This window comes from Momordica charantia (assembly GCF_013281855.1).
Source record: "Momordica charantia cultivar OHB3-1 chromosome 9 unlocalized genomic scaffold, Mcharantia_2.0 BLBB01000009.1, whole genome shotgun sequence".
NCBI lineage: Eukaryota > Viridiplantae > Streptophyta > Magnoliopsida > Cucurbitales > Cucurbitaceae > Momordica > Momordica charantia.
In genome coordinates, this window is record NW_028275167.1 from 23,664,454 (window position 1) to 23,673,410 (window position 8,957).

The window sequence follows — 8,957 nt, forward strand, 5'->3', positions numbered from 1 at the left end:
AAGTAAAAGCTACTTTTATGACAAGATAGAAGTTCTTCTTGGACACATTCAATTTTTTTTTTTAGAATAATACAATGGAAAAAAAGGAGTAGCTTAGGTTTTAATTTTTAATTTTTAATTCATATATTTTCTTATAAATTAATTGAAATTATGTATGATTTAATAAAATAAAATCCAATGAATTGACATAACTAATATATTTTATAAGTTACAATTTTAATGTAATTTCTATAATAAGCAATGGAATTTTTTTTTTTTGAATAGCAAAAAGGTAAAATAATAGATCCCTTTTCACATATTTCTTGTCAAAATTCTCTAACTTTCTTGCAATTCAGCTAGTACCTTCTTCTTTTAGCAATATTTGTTTCCTTGTAAGGAGTTGAAAGTACTTATCTTGAAAATCAATTTTGTTCCAAAAAAGTTATTTTTCTTTTTCTTCTACTTTTTTCTTTTGTATGAATATTCGCTTTCACAATCACATATTTAGATGCACGGTCTTATTATTTTCACGATATCATATCATATACGTTATTTATTAGGTAACAGTACAAATGATAGAAATAAGTATGAGAGATAACATCAGAAAAAATATGGGTAAAATAAAATACTTCGAAATATAGAATTTAAACTTAATATATATAATTAAAATTTTAAACAAGCTAAAAGATTTTAATTCACTTAAAATTCAATGTTATATGATTTCATTTTGTTAATTTTAAGCCTTGAACAAATATTTTCATAATATTCATGTAAGTTTATGAATTAAAAAGATGTATTCTAAAAGGGAAATTTCTATATCAACTTGACTCAATTCAAAATCATTAGAGTAATGTAAAAATACTTTTTGGTGAAAGTAAAAGCACTTCAATGAACTTCGTGAATTACTTCAAATACTTTTAAGAAACGTCAAAAAACAAACATAATTTAAAAAATGGAAAACTACAAACCTGCGATCTTAGTTAATCTTAATAGATTTTCATGCTTTTAAATAGCTGCGTTCTCATGGTTGAACAAAGTTTTCTTTTTAAGTAGGGTAACTGTGGTGGGTAGCAAAAATATTTTATGTATTTCAAAAAATGTCACCAGCTTTTCAAAATTTCAAATATAGCAAAATATTTGAATTTTTATTTTCGAAAATTTTCTTATTCCAATTTTACCCCTATGATATATGATATATATCTGATATACATCAAATTTATATATGATGTATATCATACATCAAATATATATCAGATATACATTTTATGTAAATTTGTATATGATATACATCAAATCTATATCTAATGTACATCCGATGTAACTCTGATATACTTTCGATATACATTCGATGTACCCCTAATATACAGTATCGGATGTACCATGATATACATTATCAGATATACCACTGATATACATCAAATGTATGTATTATATATATATATATATATATATATATATATATATATATTTGATGTACTTCTAATTTATGATATACTAAATATATTTGCAACTGATATACTAAATATAAGGTATATCAAATGTTTAATTTTTAGTGGTATATCAGCTGTTTTAAATTCTAGTTTATCATTTCAATTTGTTGATTAATATACTAATATTATCAATAATGTTGATTACTATATCACTGCTATTTATTCAATATTAATATTAATTAGATACTAAATATAAGAGGTATCAACCGTTTAATTTTAATCATAAAGTATATCAAAAATTTAACTTATCTTTTTGGACGTGCATGGTTCACATAAACCTTTTATATAATAACTTTATATTTCAAAAATAAAAAATAAAAAATCTTGCATCATTGTTTTCATCTGAAAAAAGTATTAGATATAATAGTATGATAACAACCCACATATCATAGTTATATTAGTATATATAATGGTTATATCAGAGGTATATAAATGGTAATAAATTAGAAGCATATTAAATATATATCAGTGTTATATTAGTGGTAAACCATATAATTATATAAGAAGTTATATATGTAGATACCATAGTTATATCAGTGATATATCATTGGTAAATTAGAGACATATCAAATATATATCACATATATATGTATTGTATCAGCGTGGTAAATCAATGATTATCATACGTATATCAATGGTAAGACATGTTAAAAGTTCAGTAGATACCATAGTTTTTTTTTTGTTGAAAATCAATAGATATCATAGTTATATCAGAAGTAAATCAATTGTATATCATTATTATATCAGTGGTATATCAGAGATATATATCAATGGTCAGATATATACAGATATATATATATAAGATATATTAAAGGGTGAATTTGTAATTTTACAATTGGACATTTTTTTATGGAAAAAAAATGCTATTTTTGAAAAAACTCAACGGAGTTTCTATTTTGCTTATTTTACTAAAATTTTTTACCATATTTGCAAGTGCCTCTCTAGTCGGGTTTGAAAATTTTCCAACTTTTATATTAATTTCATCACTTATTTCGATCCTGGGATGAAATTAAAAATTTACTCGTAATTATAGAATAAAAATGAAAACTTTTTCTTAAAAATTAAATTATGTGTACAATCATGGTATTAAATTCTTAATTTTAATAAATTTATGTGAAATTCAAATTATTTGTAAAAGCAATTTTAATGATCACACTTTTGAATTGCCAACTAATGTTGTCTCATAGATTTTGAACATTATATAACAAAATGTTTGGTAGTTGATACTTGATTTTTTTCTTTATATATTTATATTGAAAAAGACACTTCTGCCTAAATCCACTGTCTAGTTTCATTTAATTCCTTTTTTCTCTTTTAAAAAGATTTTGTTTATGTAATTGTCTCATTTGTCCCTCTTTTTGCCCATATGTAAGAAGGCTTCAGGGAGAAAAAAAAAAAAGAACTAAAAAAATAAAAACTAGTCTAAAAAAGATTCTATATGTTTATGATAAATTATTCTCACACATTTCATTTTTACCTCTATATTTAGCTTGACAATGATAATTTGTTACAGTGAAAACAAATTTTTCACCGAAGAGAATTTTGAATAAATTTGATACATTTTTGAAATGGTTATGAAAAGTGGCTTCAAGTCATAATGAACATAATGTTCATACTCGCTATATTTAATTAGTTTATTTTTAAAAAGTATTTATAGAAAAGATACTTCACTTAAAAGGTCGCTACTCCCAAAAATTATCTGAACCTTAAAACACATTATTTTAAATTCTTTAAATTTTTTAAAAAGTTTTTCTTCTTAAAAGAAAGTATTTTGAATTTTTGTTTTTTCTAAAAATAAAACCCAACTACACCTTTTTTTTTGTTTTCTGTCTTTTTAGTTCAACGATATGTATACTTTTTTATCAAGAATATATTCCTTAACCAGCTATGTTTAAGTTGGTTTACTTTTCTATTTTCTAAAAATATATACTGTGAACATGTACAATATCCTTTAATATTCTATGTTATTTAGACCAAAAGTTTTCTTTTCAAAGGGAGAAAGGACCATTTTTTTTAACAATAATTTTTTATCCAATACATAATGGTAATAAAATCATGATTTCATTTTTTAATTATAAGAATCAAGTATGCTATCTTTATTTTATTAATATTTATAAAAATATTATAGAGAAAGGGAGAGAAAAAAATTATAGAGAAAAATATGTTTAGAGAGAGATATAAGAGTTGGATGGAAATATATATTTGAAAAGCTAAGGGCGATAACCATTTGGTTTTTCGTTTTTTTTTTTGTTTTTAGGGCCGCTTTGATAACAATTTCTGTTTTGGTTTTTAGTTTTTCCGTTGATGACAATTTTTTGTTTTTTGTTTTTAAAAAATATAAAACCAAATATGTTTGGTAACCATTTTTAGTTATCAAACAATCCTATTTTTAAAAAATTAAAAACCAAAAATCAAAAACCAAAAACGAAATGGTCATCAAACGGGTCGGGTCCTGATATGTTAGGAAAAAATTAAGGTAAAGTTAGGGAGAGACAAAATATATTAAAGAGGAGGGGGTGTGGTGATTTTAAAATTTTGAAAACTAAAAAAGTTTTAAAGTTTAGCTTGGCTTTTAGTTTTTAAAATTTGCACACATTGATAAAACATTTCAAGGACTTAAATAACTTACAATGTTACAGTTCAATAATGGGTTGGGATTTGAAATTCTGATTCTCAAAGAGTTGAAGCTGTGTTCATATCGGCCAAAGAAAAAAAACTTACAATGATTTACGAAAGTAATTTTGTTATTCATTAAAATGAACAACCAAAAACTAAAGGCTAATTATAATTAAGTGATCCTAAATCTTTTAGCTCATTCTCAATTTAGTTTTTAATTTTTAAAAATTCTCAATTATACCTTTAAATGTAATAAAATTTCTCAAATAGGTTATTTGGTTAACAAAATTGTTAAAATTTATTAACAAAAAGCAGATGTGTCATTAATACGAAATATAGAACCATATTTTGTATTCTTAGCCAAATCAAAATTATCCCAAATAAATACTTATCAAAATGCTAAAAATATACCCACAAGCACAATCACACATTTTATCACACTCAAATAATGCCAATTATAAATTTCTAAAAGGAAGATTTGATTCATATCACTTTCACCCACAGGCAAATGTCATAGACAACGGGTTGCTATATTTGGTTTTCTTAGTTGTGAGTGGGCATACGATTAATAAGAAAAGGTAAGATTAAAGCAATTTCAACAATATGACAATGCTTACATTCTGTTGTTACGCCGTCTTGCTTAGAAGATTTTTTAGATATAACACCATTTAATAGTAAAAATAAAAAAATCTTGGAAACTTTTTGATGAAGACAAAGTTGGGGGATGCACATAGCAAACAAAATCCATCTTTGTCTTTTCTCACAAAAGTAAGACAAATAATAATGCAACACAAAGCCTAGAGTGGAACACATCCAATTACATGTGGGTTTATAAAGTAAAGGGCAAAATTGAGAAAAAAAAATAATAAAAATAGAATTGCCCTTTTTGGTATAAGGGGGTTGAAAATGAAAATGGCTCTCTTAGCATACATATATTTAATTCATTGTGGAGGTTTGGGAGATGAATCCTAAAGTCCTTTTTGTTTGTTTCCTCTTTTGTTAACCCTAATTTTTGTCAGTTATTTGAAAGAAAGAAAGTACTCAATTGTGATTCACATGCATCATAGGAGATCACAAGAAGCTATCCAAATTTGGAAGGTAGGATTGTGAAATATCTGTTTATCAATTAGCCTTGATTAATACGTGTCTAACATTTTGTTTATTTTAAGAGATTGGTAGAAAAACACAATAGCATTATGAGAATTTTGTAAGGATTTTGGGGCATGAGAAAAGTAGGTCATGTATGTTATAAACTTTATTAGACCTTTTGATCTTTTTGACGTGGGATCCTTATCACACTTTTGTTGTTTGTACTTTGTTTTGGTTTTATGTACGATACACGAATTTGTGAACCAACTCATCGAATTGGGTTGGGTTAAAGATAATATGAATCTAACCCAAATGTTTAGTTGCACTTCTTTTTACTCAAATAATTTAGTTAGGTCATGTAATAGTACAATCAGGTAATATTTGAGCTTGGTTTAGTTTGAATTATTTAGATCATTAGTTTAATATACACTTATATAAAATATACTTTTTAAGGATAACTGTTACCCTATTTTCTGAATTGAAAATTATCTATAAATGTTCATATCTTACTTTACGGAAAATAATTACTTTATTTTACCTTATAAAAATTGTTGAAAAATAAAAAATCTAATAAAATAAAGTGAAATCAAATTAGAATAATCCCCTTTTTGACCTGCTTTAAAATTAGTAGGTGGCAAGTAGAGGCGTTTTAGCCAAAAATTGACCAAAGCATTAATGTCTTAAAGAACACTCGAAGAAGAACTTGCAAAACAAGGAGTTAGCAATCCGAAAGTTTTTTTTTGTTAGTCTTGAGTTCTAGAGAGTGATCGTTCTTAATTCAAAAAGTTTGCATACCTCCCTCCTTGATGTTTCGATATTTATTTGAGAGAAGTGACCGTTGGGATCACTTACGAAAATTGTGTCCAACTCAACAGTTATTTTTGAGATTTCAGGTGAAATTTACGTCGGGAGACTGGAGATACAGTTGAGTGGTTATTATTCGAGGGTTGAAGTACTGTTCAGCAAGGATTTTTTGGTATGCTTTGGATGTATACCGCCGAACTTTCTCCCCTACGGGTATGCGCCAAGTCGAGCTATCGATTAACGATGACGTGTCGATTGTTCGGATTCGTACTTCATCAGGGAGCTTATTTGTTCCTTAGCAGACATGCTTACTCATTTTTAATAACACGTGAGGGTGAATTAGATTTAAACCTACGACTTTTCAAAGAAAGTAGATTTTTACTTGTTCGCCACTGTGATCGAATGAGAATATGGATAAAAGGCCCGTGAGATTGATGTGAGGGGTGGGAATGACTATATATTTTTGGAAGCGAACTCTAGGTTCCTCAAACTTATAAAAGTTGACAATATTTCTAAAGGTCGGTCCATTGTCAAGGGCATGTGGCCTTATAGTATCACCTACCATATCTCATGTTCAAAATTTTGGCTGAACTTAATACAAAAATTCCTTAATATCTCCTGAGTCTGAGTCTTAGAATGAGTGCGGATGCCCGAATATTGTTTCCTGGTTATAAAAAAGAAGTTAGACAATTATTAATCAACTTTCTAGCATTATGGTCATTAATTGCATGGCAAAATTCACCACTTGGGTTAGAATATGATGAATATGAACTACCAATTATTGCAAAGGGATTGCTAGACTTATGGGCAATGGGCCCAAATTTATCTCAACCCAATCATTTTTCCTTAGGGATTGTGGCAACAAAGTTAAAAAGGCAACTAGAAGAGAAAAAAAAAGGAATGATTTTTTCACCGCTATTAAATTTTGAATAGAACTACCGTTCATGTCAAACAATAATTTCAACCATATCGATTGTAATTAATGACAGTAATCTAGTATAAATGAAGATCAATATTAATCATGGTATATTAATAACAATACTATTTTTACCTCAAAAGAAAAAAAAAAACAACGAATACTATTTTATGTTAGTATCAAAGCGAACATAGCTCAACGGTAATTGGTATATAAAAAAAAATAATGTTTTATGTTAGTCATACTAATAAAAAGAAAATATTATTTAAGGTGACAGAGCGATCATTTTCTATTAATTTGAAATAAAATCAATTAAATTTTTATATATTCGATGATTTGAAAATCCAATATGAAAAATAACTATTGTTGTAAAGTAGGTCAAGTATATTCTCTTCCTGAATTTAGGTAATTTCAACAAAATGCTGTATCACAAGAACTAAATTATATTCTTATACTATTTAGTTATTTTTCTTCAAGAAAGTTATTAATATCTTAATGAATTTTTAATGGGTGTGGCACATTGTTCTAGACCTATGGTTTTATTGTCAATAAGTATGGAAAAATAAATCTATGATCTATTTCTTATTTCTTTTTTTCTAACTTGAGCATAATTTAATTGGTTAAAACATATATTTTTAACCAAAAAAATTGAAAGTTCGAATAAAAAAAGACGGTATTATTTTTCAAGAGATTTTAACATTGATTCATGCAAATTCTTATAAGAAAAAAAAAAGATTCATGCAAATACTTCAAGAGTGATAGAAAAGTGTGGTACAAGATCTCACTTTTGTGAATTTTTATGTTAATTATTAAAAAATAATGGATTTTCTTTCAATTTAGATAGTTTAAGCTACCTAATCTAAGTATCTTAATCTTTTACCTGCAACATTTACGTTGAGTTATATTAATCTCAATATGAATTAATAAGTTTTTGCTAATTGAAATAATTTATATTAATGAGTTTGCTGATCGAAAATAAAATGAGGTATCCAATTAAACTCTCGAATAAGTTCACATGTAGGGGTGTTCCCTTAATATAAGACATAAACATCACAATCTTAAACTTTATCTGGTCGTTAACTAATAATAATTAAAATTAATAACCTCTAGGAGATTTTTAGAAAATATTTAACAATTTAAAACTAATTCCATTTTTATTAAGTGTTTTATAATTCAAAATCTAAATCTCTTGGAATTTAAAGTTTATTAAACTTTATCCTAATCCCTATTAGAACTTTCTTGGATGTTGCTAATACCATTAAAATAAAAAAATACACTAAATATTCTCACTCTAATTTTTTTTAATAAATATACAATAATTGTATTTTAAAAATAAAATAAGAATGTCTGATGACTATGATGGATCCGAATGCTACATAGCATCCAATATACACATGCAAGCATGTTCAATGATAACAAGAGCATTATTAATCATTTTTTCCTAAAAAAAAAGGGGGGAAATTATACTGGGTAGCTAAACTTTTATACATATTTACAAAAATATCAACCTCTCTTGTATTTTGCAAATATGACAAAATATTTGAATTTTTATTTTCGAAATTTTTATTATTCCAGTTTTACCCTTATGATATTTGATATACCTCCGATGTATATCTGATATACGCCTGATGGATGTATATATGATATACGCTCGATGGATGTATATATGATATATGTCCGATATATCTCTGATATACTTTCGATCTACATCTGATGTATATTCGATGTACCTTTGATATACATCAGATGTACGTATTATATATCTAATATACATCTGATGTACATATGATGTACCTCTAATTTATGATATACAAAATATATTTGTAATGATATACCTATGTATATCTTATTTGATATACATTTGATGTATCTCTGATGTATATTAGTGACATACTAAATATATTTGTAACTGATATATGATATATATCAGTAGATATCAGTAGATCACAAATACATAAATGTTAGATATCAATAGATATCATTAGATAGCATGATTATATCAATGGTAAATTAGAGGCATATTAAGTATATATCACATATGCATCAAAGTTATATTAATGGTA